Below are 8,306 nucleotides of genomic sequence, written 5' to 3' on the forward strand. Positions count from 1 at the left end.
TCTTCCGCAGCCCGATTACCTCATCCGGCAGGTGGGAGGCGCATGCGCTAGATGTAGCCAGTCACTGCCTCCGTCGCAAAACCCGACGCTTGGGATCGCCGCGTGTCGGCCATGTTGTGGTTGGCAATGGAGGGCATGAGCTAGGCGCCTATTACATTATGTATGTGTCATGTTATATGCCCACTGAGACACACAAGGGGAGATTTATTAAACATGGTGTACAGTGAAACTGGCTCAGTTGCCCCTAGCAACCAATCAGATTCCGCCTTTCATTCCTCACAGACTCTGGAAAATGAAAGGTGGAATCTGATTGGTTGCTAGGGGCAACTGAGCCAGTTTCACTTTACACCATGTTTGATAAATCTTCCCCACAGCCTCCAAAAGTGCAGAAGTGGATGTGATAGCCCTTTAATTGTTGCAGGGTGCACCTATTCTATATGGATAATAATAATAATAATAATAATAATAATAATAATAATAATAATAATAATAATAATAATAATAATAATAATATAAGCTTACATGCCATAGAGATGGGTGTGTACTATTTGTACTATGCTTGCTACACATGGATATATAATGCATCTCGTGTATATCCCATCTATAACCATAACCTGTGTAATCTCTAAGCTTTTCATTTAGTGTTCTTATTGTCCTAACCATAGGCTGTTTGCTTGGTCACATATGTGTTTAGAGGGGTAGTTCACAAAAAGAATTCTTTCAAATCAACAGGTGCCAGAAATGTGTAATTTACTTCTAATAAAAAATCTCAAGTCTTCCAGTACTTATCAGCTGCTATATGTCCTGCAGGAAACGGTGTATTCTTTCCAGTCTGACGCAGTGCTTTCTGCTGCCACCTCTGTCCATGGCAGGAACTGCCCAGAGTAGTAACAAATCCTTATAGAAAACCTCTCCTGCTCTCCAGTCTGGAAAGAATACACCACTTCCTGCAGGACATACATCAGCTGATAAGTACTGGAACACTTGAGATTTTTTTAATAGAAGTAAATTACAAATCTCAAAGCATGGAGCACTAGGGGCTGGCCTCCAGTGTGACAAAAGCCCCAGTGGGCCTCCCTGCGTCTGAGTAAAAAACACAAAACAATGTTGCTTTGTGGCATCTGTTGCAAACTTACAGAAGATGTAACCCTGCTTTCCCAGGTGACTTAAAGGGGTTTTCTGGGAAAAATTAACTTTTCCCCTAAACATGAGAGATTGTGAGGGTCCGACCACTGAACCCCACGGCCATCTCCGCATCGGACCCCACTGGCTCTGTCGGACCCCCGCCATCTCCTACTTCTCCCCTATCCTGTGAATAGGAGAAAAGTACATTTTTTCCAGAATACCCCTTAAATGTCAATATTACCTATTTGGCTTGGAGGGATTTGACAGATCATGGGTCTCCAAACTGCGGCCCTCCAGCTGTTGCAATACTACATTTCCCATCATGCCTGGGCAGCCCAATCCAAAGCTTTAGCTGTCCAGGCATGATGGGAGTTGTGGTTTTACAACAGCTGGAGGGCCGCAGTTTGGAGACCCATGAAGCACACGGGACGTACATGATGGACTCCCGGTCTTGTGGCGCTATACACGCTCTCTATATACAGTGTGCCAGTTACCTAGCTTTCCTGGGTTCCTGAAAGGCTAAGATGCCTGGGGCAAAGATAATGTTCAGCCCTCTCTATTACACCTCCACGCAGTGTTACTCAGCTTTCCCAGGACACTGAAAGGTAAATATGGCGGCCTGGAAAACCTGGGTTACAACCTCTGTGATGAAGGATACATTGATCATGGAAGACACCATTGTGGCTCCACAGTGTGGCCACTCAGCTTTCCCAGCAGCCTGAACAGAAAGGGGGATTTCCCACTATATAACATGTAATATAATAGCCTGTCTCCATAAAGCCTTAGGCAGGCCCCATATAGTGATGACTATGACAGCAGGGGGCGCTGTAGCCGGCTCTCATACAGCTGCCATTCTGCTACATCACGACACCTTCTACTTCCAGCCGTATTTCCCATGTCTGAAAAGATGCTGTGACTCGCGCTATGTTTACTCCGTGTTATTAATAAAGTTATTGAAATAAAAGGGGGAAAAAAAAGTCCCGCGTGAGAGTGCAGCGGCAGGTCGCAGCAGCAGCATCTTATGGCCCGTCTACGCTGACCACGCCTCCCCGGCGCCGATGCATTGTGGGGAGAGAGAGGCTGAGGCAAATATGGCGGATGCTGTAGAGCCGTGAGTATCTGTGTGTGCAGTCAGGGTCCCCGTCTCCCCCCGTGTCTCAGGCAGGAGAGCGCACTACAAACCCTTCTTTTATTCTCTCTCTCTCTTTTAGGGAGAAGAAAAGAAGGCGGATAGAAGAGCTGTCTGACAAGTTAGTGCTGGCACAGGGGAGGTGGGAGGACATGGACAGGCTGGAACCAGGAAAACAAAAAAGCTTTATACACAGCAGAGGAAGCCATAGCACCCCCTCCATTGTATATAGGGGAGGGGCGAGTCAGCTGTCACTCATCAGGGGTATGTGTGTAGTCGGCTCACCTCATGGCACCCGGGGCTGGATAGGCTTCTAAAGGGAACCCCCACCAAGCCCTGACATCAGCCTGATAGGCGTTGTAGTCTCACCACAGCTAGAACATTCCTAAATGGAGGCCTATGGGTTCATTCACTGTGTGCAGATATAGTGCTATACAGAACTGTGCCCCATCCATAGGCTCCCATATACAGAACTGTGCCCCATCCATAGGCTCCCATATACAGAACTATGCCCCATCCATAGGCTCCCATATACAGAACTATGCCCCATCCATAGGCTCCCATATACAGAACTGTGCCCCATCCATAGGCTCCCATATACAGAACTGTGCCCCATCCATAGGCTCCCATATACAGAACTGTGCCCCATCCATAGGCTCCCATATACAGAACTGTGCCCCATCCATAGGCTCCCATATACAGAACTGTGCCCCATCCATAGGCTCCCATATACAGAACTGTGCCCCATCCATAGGCTCCCATATACAGAACTGTGCCATTCCCCATCCATAGGCCTCCATATACAGAACTATGCCTCATCCATAGGCTGCCATATACAGAACTGTGCCCCATCCATAGGCTCCCATATACAGAACTGTGCCCCATCCATAGGCTCCCATATACACAACTGTGCCCCATCCATAGGCTCCCATATACAGAACTATGCCCCATCCATAGGCTCCCATATACAGAACTGTGCCATTCCCCATCCATAGGCTCCCATATACAGAACTGTGCCCCATCCATAGGCTCCCATATACAGAACTATGCCCCACCCATAGGCTCCCATATACAGAACTGTGCCCCATCCATAGGCTCCCATATACAGAACTGTGCCCCATCCATAGGCTCCCATATACAGAACTGTGCCCCATCCATAGGCTCCCATATACAGAACTGTGCCCCATCCATAGGCTCCCATATACAGAACTATGCCCCATCCATAGGCTCCCATATACAGAACTGTGCCCCATCCATAGGCTCCCATATACAGAACTGTGCCCCATCCATAGGCTCCCATATACAGAACTGTGCCCCATCCATAGGCTCCCATATACAGAACTATGCCCCATCCATAGGCTCCCATATACAGAACTGTGCCCCATCCATAGGCTCCCATATACAGAACTGTGCCCCATCCATAGGCTCCCATATACAGAACTGTGCCATGTCCCATCCATAGGCTCCTGTATACAGAACTGCCATGCCTCATCCATAGGCTCCTGTATACAGAACTGTGCCATTCCCCATCCATAGGCTCCTGTATACAGAACTGCCATGCCTCATCCATAGGCTCCCGTATTCAGAACTGTGCCTCATCCATAGGCTCCCGTATTCAGAACTGTGCCCCATCCATAGGCTCCCATATACAGAACTGTGCCCCATCCATAGGCTCCCATATACAGAACTGTGCCCCATCCATAGGCTCCCATATACAGAACTATGCCCCATCCATAGGCTCCCATATACAGAACTGTGCCATTCCCCATCCATAGGCTCCCATATACAGAACTGTGCCCCATCCATAGGCTCCCATATACAGAACTATGCCCCACCCATAGGCTCCCATATACAGAACTGTGCCCCATCCATAGGCTCCCATATACAGAACTGTGCCCCATCCATAGGCTCCCATATACAGAACTGTGCCCCATCCATAGGCTCCCATATACAGAACTGTGCCCCATCCATAGGCTCCCATATACAGAACTATGCCCCATCCATAGGCTCCCATATACAGAACTGTGCCCCATCCATAGGCTCCCATATACAGAACTGTGCCCCATCCATAGGCTCCCATATACAGAACTGTGCCCCATCCATAGGCTCCCATATACAGAACTATGCCCCATCCATAGGCTCCCATATACAGAACTGTGCCCCATCCATAGGCTCCCATATACAGAACTGTGCCCCATCCATAGGCTCCCATATACAGAACTGTGCCATGTCCCATCCATAGGCTCCTGTATACAGAACTGCCATGCCTCATCCATAGGCTCCTGTATACAGAACTGTGCCTCATCCATAGGCTCCTGTATACAGAACTGTGCCATTCCCCATCCATAGGCTCCTGTATACAGAACTGCCATGCCTCATCCATAGGCTCCCGTATTCAGAACTGTGCCATTCCCCATCCATAGGGCCCTATTCCACCGGACGATTATCGTTCAGATTATCGTTAAATCGTTCGAATCTAAACGATAATCGTTCGGTTGAAATGCAGTTAACGATTAACGACCGAACGAGAAATCGTTGATCGCTTTATAAGACCTGGACCTATTTTTATCGTTGCTCGTTCGCAAATCGTTCGCATTGAATAAGACATCGTTCGGTCGTTCGCAATAGATACGAACGCAATAGCGAATAAATACGGAAGAAGAAACGATCGCAATTACGATCATAAGTAACGATTATCATTCCATGGAAATGAGTGAACGTTTTCAGGTCTTTCGCAATAGCGGTCGTTTGAGATCGTTAATCGTTAACAATTATGCTAACGATAATCGTCCGGTGGAATAGGGCCCATAGGCTCCTGTATACAGAACTGCCATGCCTCATCCATAGGCTCCCATATACAGAACTGTGGCATTCCCCATCCATAGGCTCCCATATACAGAACTGTGCCATGTCCCATCCATAGGCTTCCATATACAGACTATGCCATTCCCCTTCCATAGGCTCCCATATACAGAACTGTGCCATGCCCCATCCATAGGCTTCCATATACAGAACTGTGCCATTCCCCATCCATAGGCTCCCATATACAGAATTGCCATGCCTCATCCATAGGCTCCCATATACAGAACTGCCATGCCTCATCCATAGGCTCCCATATACAGAACTGTCATGTCTCATCCATAGATTCCCATATACAGAACTGTGCCACGTCTCATCCATAGCCTTCTATATACAGAACTGTGCCATGCCTCATCCATAGCCTTCTATATACAGAACTGTGCCATGCCTCATCCATAGGCTCCCATATACAGAACTGTGCCATTCCCCATCCATAGGCCCCCATATACAGAACTGTGCCATGTCTCATCCATAGGCTCCCATATACAGAATGTGTTTTGCACAGGGTACATTTATTGGAGTGGCGGGCTGTATAGCTCTACTTTCTGATACTGTGCTGCAGATATTGGGAGAATAACAGAGAGCCTATGCTTACCTCTTCGCACTCCCTTGGCGTTCCTCTGCGTTGTCTCCATTAAAACCCCACGCGCGCACTGGTCATAGTTGCCGCTACTTCAGAGATGAGCTTGTCCCAGGAGTGACAACCTTCTCAGCCAATCACTGACTAAGACTGGACAGTGCCGTGTCCAGTAACTGAGCGAGCAGGTGGGGACAGACACCGCAGAAGAATGCCAGGAGAGTGCGGAAAGGTAAGCAAAAAGCTCTTTTTTTTTGTTTTGTTTTTTTGTTTTCCCTGTATCAGAAATTTTTACGCACTGGTTAAGCCCTACAAAAAAACACAGCCTGTGGATGGTACCTGACTAGTACAGGGATATAACTTTGAGCAAACACGACGGTAAAAATGGATGCTACAAACATAGGAGTATATGACATACAGAGGAAGGGAAGGGGGGTCCAACAGCTGCCAGGAGGGATCAGAAAGATGCTGATATCATTTTCTTGTTAACAGGAGAGCAAGCTCTGTGTTGGTGGTCAGACTGAGATCACATAATGAAAGGGTTCAGAATGTAAGGGTGCAGCAGCTGGAATAGAGCAAATTACAATAGTATCCACAGTATAGGCCCACAGGTCTGCCACTTTTTTCTTTAACCTATCGGGCCCTGCAAGGCCTAATAGATTGGCAGTCAATAAAACACTACAATACAGGGGGGATGCAGAGTAATATATCATGCAGCCAAGTCTGCTAGTACAAAAATAATAAAATAAAATCAGATAAGCAGTTAAGACAGAAAAACAAAATAATAAAAATGTTCCTATAAAGAAACTGATATAGTTCAAAAATATTGAAAAAGAAATTATAAACAAAAAAATATTTGTGGGCATACTGTACAAAGAGCACAAAACTAACTCTGCATATCTGTTACTGGCGTAAAAGTGATGACCTGGACAATAAATTCCAATGCTTTTTATACTTTACAGTGAATCATGTAAATAACAATGGCGCAATTCTGGAAACAGTCACAGTTTATTTAGTTGTTCTTTTTGTGGCTGAAACATGGCCGCATTCTCCTAGACCTAGCCGTGTCTAAGCTGCCATTCCTATTCAATCCCATGGTCAAGAATGGAACTGGAAGAAAGCAGCCATGTTTTTAACCTTGCACAGACCCTCTAAATGGCACATGACTATATAGTCAGTGGGACATGTCCTTTAATCAGACTGAGGCCTGTACAATGATCTGACAGATACAAGGATGTGCCTGCTCCTTTCAGTGCACAAGCTAGTGTTCCATTAGCCCTGATGGACAGGGGGTCTCAGCCAGGCCCACCAGCATGAGCTGCTCAGAGACCTATGCCCCTCTCTGATTTCAGAATCTTGGGTTGTTCACAGTAATCTAGAGGCTACACTTAGGCCGTATTCACACATTCTGTGTTCTGCATGGAAACAGACATGGAATGCCTGTAGCTGGTTCCCTCCTGCCCGGGTAGCATCTGTGATAAAATGCAGGGAGTGGGGGAACTTTCTGAATATGCCCTGCACTGTAATGACAGCGCCTCGCGTCTGCTTTACTACAGCGCAGCGCATATTCATGCAGTTCCCCCGTTCCCTGCATCTTATCACAGATGCTGCCTGGGCAGAGGGACTCCGTTATAGGCATTCCACATGCGTGTTCCCTATGGAATGTGTGAATGCGGCATTAGAAGCTCAACATTGTTGCAGGGGAATATATATATATATATAAATATTATTTTACTGAGTGCCCAGTCCTACTAGATCACGGTATACATAGAGGGTGTCAGGACCTGGCATTGATATGGTCGGTGCTGGTGGTGACATCTAGTTATTTTGCACCACCACCACTTAGCTATCCATATAGTGGAAATGGTTACAGCATTTAAAGGGTAAATATTTGCCAATCACCTTGTCATCTGTTGGTTCTTGAATTTCCCCTTTAAGGCTTCGTCCTCACTATAAGCGAGCGGTAGGTAAGTGAGCTCCTCGGCTGTCATACTTCAGGGCTCGTGTATGTGGTGGCGGTCATTGCAGCCTGAGAACTTCTGATGTAAAGTTCATGTCCATGTAGACACAATGTCAGTGAAATGTACTGTGTTCTATGCAGAATGGCTGTGGATGTTGGGTGTGGGGACACTGGAGACTGGGAAGGTCGCTGGAACCATGTTAAGAAGTTCCTCGAGCGATCAGGACCTTTCACACACCCCGAGTTCGAACCAAGCAACGAAGTGAGAACCCCCACATTTACATTCATCTATTTGTAGCTTTGCAAGTAATTTTGATTGAGGACTCTCACACGCTCTGTAGTGTGCCTGTAATTGTTGACCTACAATTACGGACAGCAGTACGGGCCCATTCACATGTCTGTATATGTTACAGGGCCTTGATCCGGATGACTAGTGTCCATTGGATGATTTCAGACGTGTGAATGCAGCCATCCGCAGCTCTGAGTACACTATGGAGCATGTGAAAGAGGACTAAGACTATGTCATGTTTTGTTCTGCCTATGTGTTAATAAACCAGTCCAGTCCATTGTATAGTAACCAGCATGCAAGACTGGCAGTATGGAAGGTAATGTAACCTGCTATTCTGTAGAGAGGAAGAACAGCTTTGTTTACCAGG

The 8,306-nt window shown here is 46.8% G+C and overlaps 1 long non-coding RNA gene across 1 annotated transcript; it reads left to right on the forward strand.

Moving 5' to 3' along the window:
• Positions 1–2,196: 2,196 nt before the first annotated feature.
• On the forward strand, positions 2,197–7,960 carry LOC138789910 (uncharacterized). Its single transcript, XR_011362811.1, has 3 exons — positions 2,197–2,236; positions 2,337–2,375; positions 7,792–7,960. It is a non-coding gene; the product is annotated as an uncharacterized lncRNA (long non-coding RNA).
• The last annotated feature ends 346 nt before the right edge of the window (positions 7,961–8,306 follow it).

This window comes from Dendropsophus ebraccatus, chromosome 4 (genome assembly GCF_027789765.1).
Source record: "Dendropsophus ebraccatus isolate aDenEbr1 chromosome 4, aDenEbr1.pat, whole genome shotgun sequence".
Lineage (NCBI taxonomy): Eukaryota > Metazoa > Chordata > Amphibia > Anura > Hylidae > Dendropsophus > Dendropsophus ebraccatus.